Genomic DNA, 12,766 nt, shown 5'->3' with positions numbered 1-12,766 from the left:
CTATTGAAATATGTTTAAAATATAGTTTCCTACTTGCTCACTTAATTTTCTTACTTATTAGAAGTCATACTTTTAAATACTGTCAAGCAGAACCTCCATAAGACCTCAAATTCCACTTAATGTGCATCTTTTTCTCCAATTTGTTGAAGCTCAAGCTCAGGGTTCACTGGAATTCAGAACTCAAAGGGGATTGATAGAAAGAAAGAGTCATCAGTTCATAAAATTTAGGGCTTGAGACAGAGAGTTCAGGAGGGCATAGTAGGGCTTGAGGTTCAAGGCTAAAACAATACTCTTTTAGCTCTATTGTGGTTAAATGGGTTTACCCAGAATGGCTTGATAACCTAACAATCGTTTATATGGTATCTTTGTTTCTATGGGGAAATGTGCTTCACATACCTACTCAATGACTTACAAAAGAACTACTGGAAATCAAACTATTCTTAAAATAGAGTCTGCCCACAAACTTCAATAATTCAGTTCAATAAACATTTTATAAAGAATATGGCCTGGTCAAACCTATAAAGGTAATATCTCTCAATGGAAGATAAACATTATTAATGGCCAAATATTTGGGATCTTTGATTTTGTTATTTGATCATTTCAATCATGTCCAATTCTCTCCAATCCCATTTGGGTTTTTTCCTCCAAGATATTAGTGCTTTGCCATTTCTTACAGTTCAGTAGAGGAACCCTGGGATCAGCCTCATGAAGAAGTATCATTCAAATTCTTGAACCAGAGCATGAGGAGCATCTAAGAATAAGCTTTGAAGTAGAGGCGCTAATTTGGCCCATGCCCTCTGTTATCATTTGTGCTCAAATATGGAGGACTCTAGCAGCCCTGAGAACATTTTCCTCTGAGAAATCTCAACCATAAGGTGGTGCTATTAGTCTACAGGAGGAATAGGTCCTAAAGATCTGCTAAAGAATTGTCTTGATTGTTTCCAGGATATGGCCTGAGGTATGAATCCTTTGTGTTTTGCATTTTAGTGGGGTAAAATATTTTTTATATATTGTTAGCCTGAATGTTTGCATGGACTCTTTTCTGTAATCATCTAGTCTTGTACTAAATTCTGAGATTCCCAAAGGAAATCCTGAAACCATAGAAATTTATTAAATATATTTATTTGGGGCAGCTAGATGGCACAGGCCCTGAATCCAGGAGGATCTGAGTTCAAATCTGTACTTAGACACTTGAGACTTTCTGTGTGACCCTGGGGCAAGTCACTTAACCCCAATTGCCTCAGGGAAAAAAAGAATTAAAAATATTTAATATATTTATTAAATATAAGTTCTATGTACCAGAAATACCTTCAACAACAAAATCATGGATCCTTGAAATACTGAAGAAAATGATGTTGATTGATATCAAGTGAACAACAAAAAACCTTGTTGAGCAAAAACAATTTATATTCTTCCTTTTCCATGGAGAATAAGGGAAAATATTACAAAAAGATCAGATTTTTGTCATCTAACTACCACATGGGCCACATGGGCCATGGGCCCCTTGTATAACTTCTTTTGGTGCTGTGGGATTGTGTTTGCATTTTCATTATACCATGTTTAAGAGCATTCAGGAGCAGCAAACTCCAGTCAAAGGACTTGGTTTCAAATCCTGTCTCTAGTATTATGTGACTTTGAACAAAAAAATGTCTCCAGGCTTTGAGATCCTAGTCTGTAAAATATGGTGACTGAACTATATGATCTCTGATGGCCTTCCACCCTATCACAGTAATAATTCAATTCACCACATATCTCACTGTACCCCCAAAACCAATGAAGTATCTGTAAGGAGACCAGAAAGGGTATGAAAAGGTATTTATGATTTAGATCTGAGAGAAGGGTTCCCATTCCAAATGAGACAGGCTTTTTTCTGACTTTGCCATTAGGCTATATACCTTGTGGAAGCTGACAATGGGGAGAGTGATCTTTTTCAGACTGAACTCTCAAGTGTGGCCAGAGGCAAAATGGTAAAAGGAAAAAAATCCTAGAATCCCATTCAACCATTTCATCAGCAGCTGGTCTGACTACCTCTCATTCTCTCCTGCCTTCCCTCTTCCCCTGTGAGTTACAAACCCAGCCGAGTCTTTCATTCCCTTCTTTTTCAACAATCAGTAGTCTTAGTAGCTGTATGCTTTCTCTCTCTCTCTCTCTCTTTTGGGATTACATAACAACTTTGATGTTCTCACAGCTTGAAAATTAAGTGGCTGTGCTCAAAGTCTAGGTCAGTGATGTCAAATTCAAATGAAATGGGGGCCATTAAACTGTACATAAAGAAATTGACTTGGAAAGCCACATATCAACATGAGCTGGGTTCTTTTGTATTTTTATTCATTTTGCTAAATATTTCCCAATTATATCTTAATCTGATGGAGAAACTGAGTAGGCTCTATGTTATCACATATATGTAAGTAAGGAATTTAAGTTTATTGTGACCCAAATAATATGGAATATTGGGTAAAATATTTAAATTCTTTATTGTAGACATGTTAATGCAATTCATTTTTCTTATAATAAACCTAGTTTTCACTAGTTTCACATTTAATTTAGTTTCACTGAGTTTCATGAACCTGTGATTGCCTGTTGACAAACTGCTCCACCCTTTATAACTTCAAATTTGTGGCTCTTAATGAGGATGGAAACTGAGAGAAGCATGAAGAGAAAAATTCATAAATTTTTTTTTTTTAAATAAGTTCTCAAAAATAAGGACCTTTGGCAGTAACAGTTAAAACTTGCTGTGGCTGGTCTATGGACCTATGATTGGGAACAGTGGTTTAGAATGTCCAAGCCTGGCATATTAGCATTTGCTAGAACATATGGTAAAGTACAATCTAATAAAATCTTTCTTATGTGAGTGGGCAAAGCTAGATTTTTAGAATAGAATATTAAGAAGTAGAGTTTTCCAAAAGAAGCTATTTTGCAATTTTGCTTATTTGTGGTAAGCTAGAATTTCTGACAGAGGCAATTCGTGTTCCAACTTCATGCATGTTCCTCACCTACATATGCACAAGTATGCATATATGTGTCTTTTATAGAAATATATGTATGAATGATCTATTAGAGAGAAACATGTCTCTCTGTAGACTCATTAGTCTGGGGAAGGCAAGGGTATACATGTTCTTTGATGATGTTCTGTGAGCCATTATTAGCATTCATTAGTGTTTTTAAAAAAAAAAAAAAGTTCCCTTAAAATTAAAGCAATAAATAGACTTTGCACAGTTTATCAAAAACCAAAAATTAAAGTATCATTTATTTGTAATGAAGAAATACCAGAAGCTTTACTCCTGTAAAACGGGAGTAAATTAAAGAATCAAATTACACTGTCACAACTATTATTTGAAATAGGCCAGGAAACATTAGTTGTCAAAACACAAGAATGAGCAAAAGAAAGGCAAAATTGTCTCTGCTGACTATAAAATGGTATGCTTATCCTAGAGCTGCAGGAAAAAAAATTAAAAATAATTCTTTTTATAAATAATACTAAATAAGTGTCAGGATATAAAAACAAACCCACAAATTATCAACCTTTCCATACATTACTAACAAAATCAACCAAGAAGGGATGGAGTAAGAAGAAAATCTACTCAACTGTAACATGCATAAAATACATGGGCGTTAATTTACACAGACAAACATTTTTGACATTCTTGTCAAGTTCCAACAGTCCCTTCCAAGAAAACCTTCCTTTATAATAAAGAAAAGGTATAGTTTAGTGAAATAAACTAACACACATCGGCCATGTCTGATGATGTCTTGTGTTTTTTTCTCCTTCTCCACTTACAATCCAAGAAGAGAGGGAGATTTCATCATCCAAACCTTTAAGTCAAGATTAGTCATTACACTCACCAGAGTGCTAATGTTTTCTTTTACCTCTCAGTGTTCATTGTTTAAATTGTTTCCTCCCTCCTTTCTCCATACTTAGGGTGACTCCCTCAGTGGACAGACCCATTTTGTTTCCAGTTTTTTGTTGCCATAACAAAAAGTTATGCCATAAATACTTTTTGGTATAGCTGGAATTTTCCCCATTGTTTCAGATGTCCTTGGTGTATATATCCTGTCATTATTTCATCCTTATCTCCAATTATTGCTTCAAAGCCAGAAAGAATCATTTACCCATTGAAAGGAGAGGGAGAAATTATGCCTTAACCTTTGATCTAGCAGTGTCTACTGAGCCTGTATCTAGAGAGATCATTAAAAGGGGAAAAGGAACCCTCATGTGCAAAAATGAATGTAACAGCCCTTTTTGTTGTGGCTAGAAGCTGGAAATTGAGTGGATGCCCATGAATTGGAGAATGGCTGAGTAAGTTATGGGATATGAATGCTATGGAATATTATTATTCTGGAAGAAACAATCAGCAGAATGATTTCAGAAAGGCTTGGAGAGACCTTCGTGAACTGATGCTAAGTGAAATGATCAGAACCAGGAGATCATTATACACAGCAACAAGATTATATGATGATTAATTCTGATGGGCATGGCTCTCTTCAATACTGAGGTCATTCAGGCCAGTTCCAATGATCTTGTGATGGAGAGAGCCATCTACACCCAGAGAGAGACTGTGGGACTGAGTGTGGATCACAACATAGTGTTCTCATTTTTTGTTGTTTGCTTGCAAATTGTTTTCTTTCTCATTTTTTTTCTTTTTGTTTTGATTTTTCTAGTACAGCATGATAATTGTGGAAATCTGTATAGAAGAACTGCACATGTTTAACATATATTGGATTACTTGCCTTCTACGGGAGGGGGAGGAAAGGGAGAAAGAAAAAAAATTGGAACACAAGGTTTTGCAAGGGTGAATGTCGAAAACTATCTATCTATATGTTTTGGAAATAAAAAGCTTTATATACATAAACATATATATTAAAAAATTATGCCACACAGAGCTATAAGAGAAGAGATTCAGCCTCAAAGGGGAAAACAAAACTAAGGGCACATAAAACAGAAATGGGGGCATTGTACAGAAAATACATGAATTGGAAAAGAATGAAACAGAGGAAAAGAGTGAGGGAATTTTCTGATCTGGTTAAGGATCCTTTTCTCTTGGATGCATTTGTGTGTATGCTCACAGAGCCCCATCTACAAGAGAGTCAAATGCCCCCAAATCATGCTGGTCAATTAGTTGAATGTGGTATCATGCATGAGACTGCACAGAAGTATTATACAGATATTAGGGAAATTCTATGTAGCAGACTATAGAAACATGGAAAAAGCAATGGATTTGGAGTGAAAAAGACTGGGTTCAAATCCTGGCTCTATTGACACTACTTGGGCAAGTAACTTTTGAGGTTCAGTTTCTTTCTGTAAAATGAGGGGATTGAGTTGGATGATTACTAGGGTCTCTCCCAGCTCTAAATTCTATAATTCTATAACTACAAATTAGAGATAAACATAAGATAAACACAATCAATCTGAGCAGGTATCCCCTTTTGTAGCATCTCTGCCATATAGCCACACGTATAGACATGTGTAGGAGAGTTAATCTACTCAGCTTTGGGACTTCTGGCCTCTGCCTGAGCAGTCTCTATTGGTGAATAAGAGCCAACTCACCTGACCCACTATGTTTATCCAGTGTCAGACCAAATCTTGGGGCCATCTTGCCACCCAAAGAGCATCCCTCCATTCCTCCATTCCTGTGACTTCCTAGTCACCACTCTCCTACTTGTATCTTCTCATGTTATGAGAATGTAAGCTCTTGAAGGGCAAGGGCTGACTCTTGTGCTTAGCCCCCCAAGTACCACTGACAAATCCAGCACTCTAGCTATATAAAGTAAATAAATTAAAATAACATCTAAATACTTGGCAGAAAAATGCTAGTGATCAGAAAACTTCATGAGGTGTCAGGATTATCTGAGTTCAAATCCTACCTCCCTCAGATACATTTCCCAGCTATGTAACTATAAAAATATTCTATTAAGGAATAATCTGTCTTAGTTTCCTCATCTGAAAAATGGGAATAATAACAGCACCTATCTCTGAGGGTTGTTGAGATAATAAAATGAGATAATATTTGTAATGGAAACCTTAAAGTGCTCTATAAATACTACTTACTATATTACTAATTTATTATTGTTGCCAAGTACTGTGCTAAGAATTGAAGATATAATAGAAACAGTAAGACAATCCCATCTATATTATTTAGAAATAAGCAATTTTGGTGCTCCTGTCCCCTTCTCTTCATCACCACTGCCTCATAATGCCCCACCTTTCCATTGGACCTCCACTTCAATGAATGACACAATCTGAACCCTATAATGTTCATTCTGTGTTATGGCATTAGCTAGGAATAAAACATCAATCTTTAGAAATCCACTTTGGAACTCAGGAGAAATAACCAACAACATAATTCATTGAGTTTTGCATGAGAACAAGCACTCCAGGTGTTCCAGCATGGGCCAGATGCTGTTCTTCCCCAAGGGCCACAGAAGGAACAACACAGCTGTTCCTATTATGGTGGAATTTAGCCTCACTCTGCCCTACTAACTGTGACTTTGGGGAGACATTCAAAGAGCAGAGAATTTAGTACTAAAAATCTGGGTGGTTTAGCAACATAAAATGCATTACTGTTTAAGTAATTCTGAATAAACAATTCTAAATGTTCTTATTTTTTTCCAGACTAAGAATATTTCTGAAAAAAAAAAAGTCCAGAATTGACAATAAAGCAAGTCTCTATTCTGTAGAGAAGTAAGTAGAGGGCTTCAAGTGGTATGGAATGAATATTCATATTTATTTTATTTTGCTAAACTGGATGGTACAGGGGACAAATCACATGGGAGAAGGGGAAGGAATGGGTGCTAGAGAAATGATAATGATGTAAAAAAAAATCAAAGTTTTTAAAGGAAAAAAAGGATGGCAGTGGAGGGGGCGGGGAGAAGAATCAACATCTTACCCAAACCTTTGAGCTACATACTGTTAGTTCTTTTTGAAAGATGAAGTTAAGGTGGCATAAAAGCTGCTCATCAAAGCAGTGGATAGATTCCAAGTGGGAATTAAATTTTGTCTCAAATACATACTATACTAGCTAGATTACCCTAGGTGCCTCTATATTTCACCTCTAAAAAAAAAAAAAGGATAATAACAAAGTTACTTCACATAATAAGGTTCAAATAAAATGCCATATTTAAATCTCTTTGCAAAACTCAAAGCACTACTAGATAAGTACCAGCTATTATATTAATCTAGTCTACTTAATGAATCAACTATTTTCAAAAAAATGTGGCAGGAACATCCAAGAATCCTCAGTTCCCATTAGTTTGGATGGGGTCACTGAACGTGGCTTTGGTGTTTGCTTTTGGTGAATGTGGTCTGTGTGGGAAACTTCGTTGGGACTGGTCCCTCCCAGGAAAAGGGTAAATAGGATTTTAAGATCAGGATGGAGGGAGTTTTCTGTTTTTAAATAAATAAAAAAAAACCCTCATTAAAAATCAGGAACTTTTTAGAGTTTTATGTTTAGACATCTACAGTATAAAAAGAACAAATCTTGTTCAAACAGATACACTATTTTACTATCTTATAAGACTGAGAAATATGGATGAACCTGTTCATACCCGTCATAATCAAATCAATGTTCAAGATTTAATCTAACACATATACCATACACGTTTACATAAAGACATATCTACAGCACAAAAAAAGTTAGAAAATTCTTCAGTTAGGGTCTTGTCTACTTTTGTCAAAATTAATTATTTATAATTATTTCCTGGCTTAATTCTGAGATGGTAACTAACAGTAAGTGACAAGGCATTTGAATTTTCTCTTAGAGATTTTGGAATTTGGCAAATCTTAGATTCACAGCAGGGACTTAGGCTCAGCCAACAGTTTGATATACAACAGGATCATACCTAAGACCTTTTATAATAAAGCAGTAAATAGAATTCCAGGACACAAATTCATTTTCTCTTTTCCCTACCATGACTATTATGTAACACATACACACATGGACCATGAAATTATCTCAAATTATATTGGGAGTATGGACAGAAGGGGAGATTTAGCTATTAGATGTATCCAAAGAAAAAGGGGGCAGCAAAGTGGATGAGTGGATAGAGCACTGAGCCAAGAGTCAAAAAGACCTGAGTTCAAGTATAGCCTCTGATACTTATTAGCTGTGTTAATCAGAAAAAGTCACTTAATTTGTTTGCCAAAATTTCCTCATCTCTAAAATAGGGATAACAACAGTATCTATTTCCCAGAGTTGCTGTGAGAATCAAATGAGATGATAGTCATAAAGTACTTACATAATGGGTGAAATATAAATGTTGACTATTGTTATGAACATGCTATAGGTTACCCATAATCTTTTCCTTTGGTCTAGACCCCGAGCATGACATCATGTCAAGATTCCTATGTTTCTAAATAATAACTATTTCATATCTCTCCTCAGAAAAGACAGGGTCTTAATTTAAAAAACATTATAGGTAATTTATTCAAAGACAAAGAATTACTAGTTCAAGTCTTACCTTTTACATCTTCTATCTCCATACTAAGTGAGTGCAAGTCAATTAACTTTTAAATGCCCTTGGAAATTCTCTAAGACTATAAATTGCACAGAGGCTGCCAATGTGCTTTAGTAGAGAGAATGTTCTTAAGGAAGCCTCTCACTAATCAGCAAATCTCAGATCCTCACCTTCCCCCCCAAAAAATGAGAGAGAAAGAAAAAAAAGATTACAAAGAATACAAAGAAATGTGTAAAAAGATATTTATGTAGTGATACAGAGGGGAAAAAAGGAGAACCAGAAAATTATACAATCATGTAAAATAATTATAATAGCAACCAAAAATCTGGAAAAATATACAGAAGGAAATGAAATCAGAGAGAGCCATGAAAGCAAATACTACTTTCCATCCAAAGTACAATAAAAAAAATTTAATGAAATTGTACAAGCATTCAATTATTTTTAGCTTTGCTTTCTGTATTTATTTAAATGCTTAAAATTTGAAAAGCATATTGGTAAGACGTACTAACCTAAATCCCAAATAACCCAAACATGTCCTAAACATCTTGAAAATACAGATTCTTCACAGTTATTTTCACTGTGTATTTTTCAAAGGGTAAAAATCTCAATTCATTTTTGTATCCTTCATGGTGCTTAGCATTATTCCTGGTACAAAGTAGGTAATTAACAAATATTTATGGAATCTTGTGAATAGGTGTGATATAATCTGCACTCAAGGTAACTAAGGGGTACAGTGGATAAAGCACTAGCCCTGGAGACAAGAAGACCTCAGTTCAAATTTTACCTCAGACACTTACTAGCTGTGTGACCCTGGGAAAGTCACTCAATCCTGCTTACCTCAGTTTCCTCATTTGTAAAATGAACTGGAGAAGGAAATTGCAAACCACTCTCTGAAGAAAATCCCAAATGGAGTTATGGAGAGTTAAACACAACTAAAATGACTCAACAAGAATCTGTACACAGTCTCTATTTAATTCTCCTTTATCCCTATATGTGAGCAACCAGTTTGCAAATCTATTGCAAAATTTATGCCATTTCAGTTTTCTTCTTCCTTATTCTTCCAGAATAATTACATGGTCTCCTCTAAACTCTCTGTAATTCTCCCAAGACACATAATACCCTCTCTGTTGTTTTATTATTTAAATGCACATTAATGAAACAAATTAAAAACTTTTTTTTGCCATACTGTTTTTAAATAGTTATTTATTTTTCCAAATACATACAAAGATAGTTTTCAACATTCATCTTTGCAAAATCTTTTGTTCCAAATTTTTCTCCCTCTTTCCTCTTCCCCCCACCCAAGATAGCAAGCAATCTAATATAGGCTAAATATGTGCAATTCTTTTAAAACATATTTTCAATTTGTCCTGTTGCACAAGAAAAATCTGATCAAAAGGGGGAAAAAAATGAAGAAAAAAACAAGTAAACAATAATAAAAAAGTGACAATACTATGGCTAATAAATTCAAAACCTTTGGCCTAATATTTCAATTCTCAGTTTTTTTAGCACAGTAATAGATGCATAATATTGTTTGATCCTTTCCAAATTTTTCTAATTTTCTGGCCTTACACTCTGCACCCAGACAAACTGGACATCTTGCTGTTTCCCAAACACACCCTGATCTTTTCCATCTGAATGCCCTTCCCAAAAAATTGAAATGCCCTTTTCTACTCAAACCCCACCATCTTTACCTGTTGAAATATTACCCAAACCTTCAAAGCTTGAATGTTACTTCTTCCAGTCTTCATAAACCTCAAGGCTAGACTATCTCTCCCCCCATGAACTGAACCATCCTTCAGATCTCTCATGTATTCATCATGTTCTATTCTATATAATACTTACTTATGCTATCTGTTTTATCTTCCTCATTTAATCATGAGTTGTTTGAAGACACAGATTTATATCATTCATCTTTACACCTCCCTCAGCTCTCTGGCACCCTGTTCTGGGTATGCACTTACTTCTTTATATCTACAACAAATACCTATACTATATGCCTTATCTCTTGTATTAGATCAGAGTTATCACCTGGGGAACATGAACTTCTTAAAAATATATATGTACATTTATACACATACACATATGCACATATATATATACACATATATACTCTACATTTCTTTTTTTTTTTTTTGTAATCTTTGTATTTTATGCATTTAAAAACTGTTCTCAGAAGGGGTCCATATAATTTACCAGACTGCCAAAGGGACCTATTATACAAAAATATTAAGAATATTTGTTCTTCAACAGCCCTTTTTGTAGTGGTAAGGAATTGGAAACTGAGTGAATGAATGCCTGTCAACTGGAGAATGACTTAATAAATTCTGGTACATGGATGTTATGGAATATTATTGTTTTATAAGAAATGATCAGCAGTATGATTTCAGAGAGGCCTGGAGAGAAATATTAACAGATGCTGAGTAAAGTGAGCAGAACAAGGAGATCATTATGCACTACAATTATAAGACTATATGATGATCAGTTCTGATGGATGGGCTCTCTTCAACAATGAGATGATTCAACAATGCTATTGCCATTTCCAATGGTCTTGTGATGGAGAGGCCTATCTATACCCAGAAAGAGGGCTTTTTTTATAATCTGATTTTTCTTGTACAGCATGATAATTTTGGAAATATGTATAGAAGAATTGCATATATTTAACATATATTGGAGTACTTGCCATCTAAGGGAGGGAGGAAAAAAATTTGGAATACAAGGTTTTACAAAGATGAATATTGAAAACTATGCATATATTTGAAAATAAAGAAGCTTAAAAAAAGAATATCTGTTCTTGATGCTGAATGAAGTGAGCAGAATGAAGAGAATACTGTATACAGTAACGGCAAGATTGCATGATGATCTACTATGACAGGACAGAAAATGCTATCTTTATCCAGAGAGAAAACTATGGAGATTGAATGAAGATTGAAGCTATTATTTTCACTTTTTGTTTGCTTTTTTCTTGTGTTTTTCTTTTTCTTTTACAACATGAATATGAAAATATAGCTTAAAGGATTGTACATGTAAAACCTACATTGGATTGCTTACTATCTTGAAGAGGGGGGGAGAAAAAAATTGAGAACTCAAAAATAAATATCAAAAACTATTTTTACATGTGACTTGAAAAATAAAATATTATTGAATTTTTTTTTAATGTCTGTTCTATTATGGTCAAAGGGATATAAAACTGCAAACCTTTCGATCTTGCAGTTCTACTATGAGGTTTGTATCTCAAAGAAATCAGAGAAAAGGGGAATGGATTTTTATTAAAAATATTTATAGCAACTTTTTTTTGGTAGGAAATTGAGGGGATTCCCATCAATTAGAGAATAAACAGAGAATAAACATAGAGATATATGATTGTGATGAAACAATATTTTATTAAAAAAAATGAGGGGGATGGTTTCAGAAAAATTTGAGATGACATCAACTGATACAAAGTGAAGAGAGAAGAACTAGGAGAACATTATACATAGTAGCAGTAATGTATCATGATCCACTGTGAAGAACTCAGCTATTCTGAACAATACAACCCATGATAACTCCAAAGAATGAATGAAAAATCCTCTTCACCTCCAGAGAGAGATCCGATGGATTCTGAGTACAGACTAAAGCATGTGTCTTTTTACTTAATTTTTCTTGCCTGTTTTTCTCAGCAACACAGCTGACTCAGAAATCTCTCTGTGTATATGTATGTGTGTGTATGTGTGTATGCATATGCAACATGGTTGATATATAAATGTTTTCCATGACTTCATATGTGTAACAGGTATAACAGGTATCATATTGCTTAGGGAAGAGAGGAGAATTTCAAAAATTAAAACCAAAGAATTTTAAAATTCAAATTTATTTAAAAATTAATTTAAAAATAAAAATAAAACAAAAGACTACCTGTCCTAGATTGTAAGCTTCTTGAAAGAGTGTCAATTTTATCTATTTTTGTATTACCTACCCACAACAGTGCTTTAAAAATAGTAAATTATTAATAAATCATAGAATGTCACAATTGGAAAGGACCTTACAGTAACCCTCTCATTTTGTAGTGATTTATGATCTAAACTTCTCTCATTATGCCGTGATTTATGATATTAGAAACTCGTATCTAAATCTTGCTGCCAAATCCAGTGCTTTTTCCACTACTCTGTGCCAAAGCAGAAAAGGAAGGGAGGAAAGTAGGAAGGCATTCTAAGCTCTTTTTGCATTTGAAAGGGAGATGCAGTATCAATGAGGCCCCAATAAAAGAAAACTGGCCTTGTGTCAGAAGCAGTAACAAAGCCATCTCTACTGCAAAAAAAAAAAAAAAAAAAAAAAAGAC

At 34.5% G+C, this 12,766-nt stretch overlaps 1 protein-coding gene and 1 long non-coding RNA gene across 12 annotated transcripts in view; one reads left to right on the top strand and one right to left on the bottom strand.

Moving 5' to 3' along the window:
• MAP7D2 (MAP7 domain containing 2) overlaps positions 1–12,766 on the bottom strand; it is a 172,358-nt gene that overhangs the window by 123,729 nt on the left and 35,863 nt on the right. The gene's annotated exons all lie outside the window — the stretch shown is intronic.
• The window catches only part of LOC141561426 (uncharacterized), an 80,681-nt gene that overhangs the window by 39,634 nt on the left and 28,281 nt on the right, over positions 1–12,766 (top strand). Inside the window, exons 3-4 of one of the 4 annotated variants that reach the window (XR_012488048.1) lie at positions 6,611–6,679; positions 9,146–11,516. The exons of the other annotated variants lie outside the window; for them this stretch is intronic. This is a non-coding gene — a long non-coding RNA (uncharacterized LOC141561426). Of the gene's footprint in view, positions 1–6,610; positions 6,680–9,145; positions 11,517–12,766 lie in introns of those variants that run through there. 4 annotated transcript variants of the gene reach the window in all.

This window comes from Sminthopsis crassicaudata, chromosome 3 (genome assembly GCF_048593235.1).
Source record: "Sminthopsis crassicaudata isolate SCR6 chromosome 3, ASM4859323v1, whole genome shotgun sequence".
NCBI classification, from domain to species: domain Eukaryota; kingdom Metazoa; phylum Chordata; class Mammalia; order Dasyuromorphia; family Dasyuridae; genus Sminthopsis; species Sminthopsis crassicaudata.
Note: the sequence above shows the minus strand (reverse complement) of the source record. Positions and strands in the feature narration are given on the sequence as shown.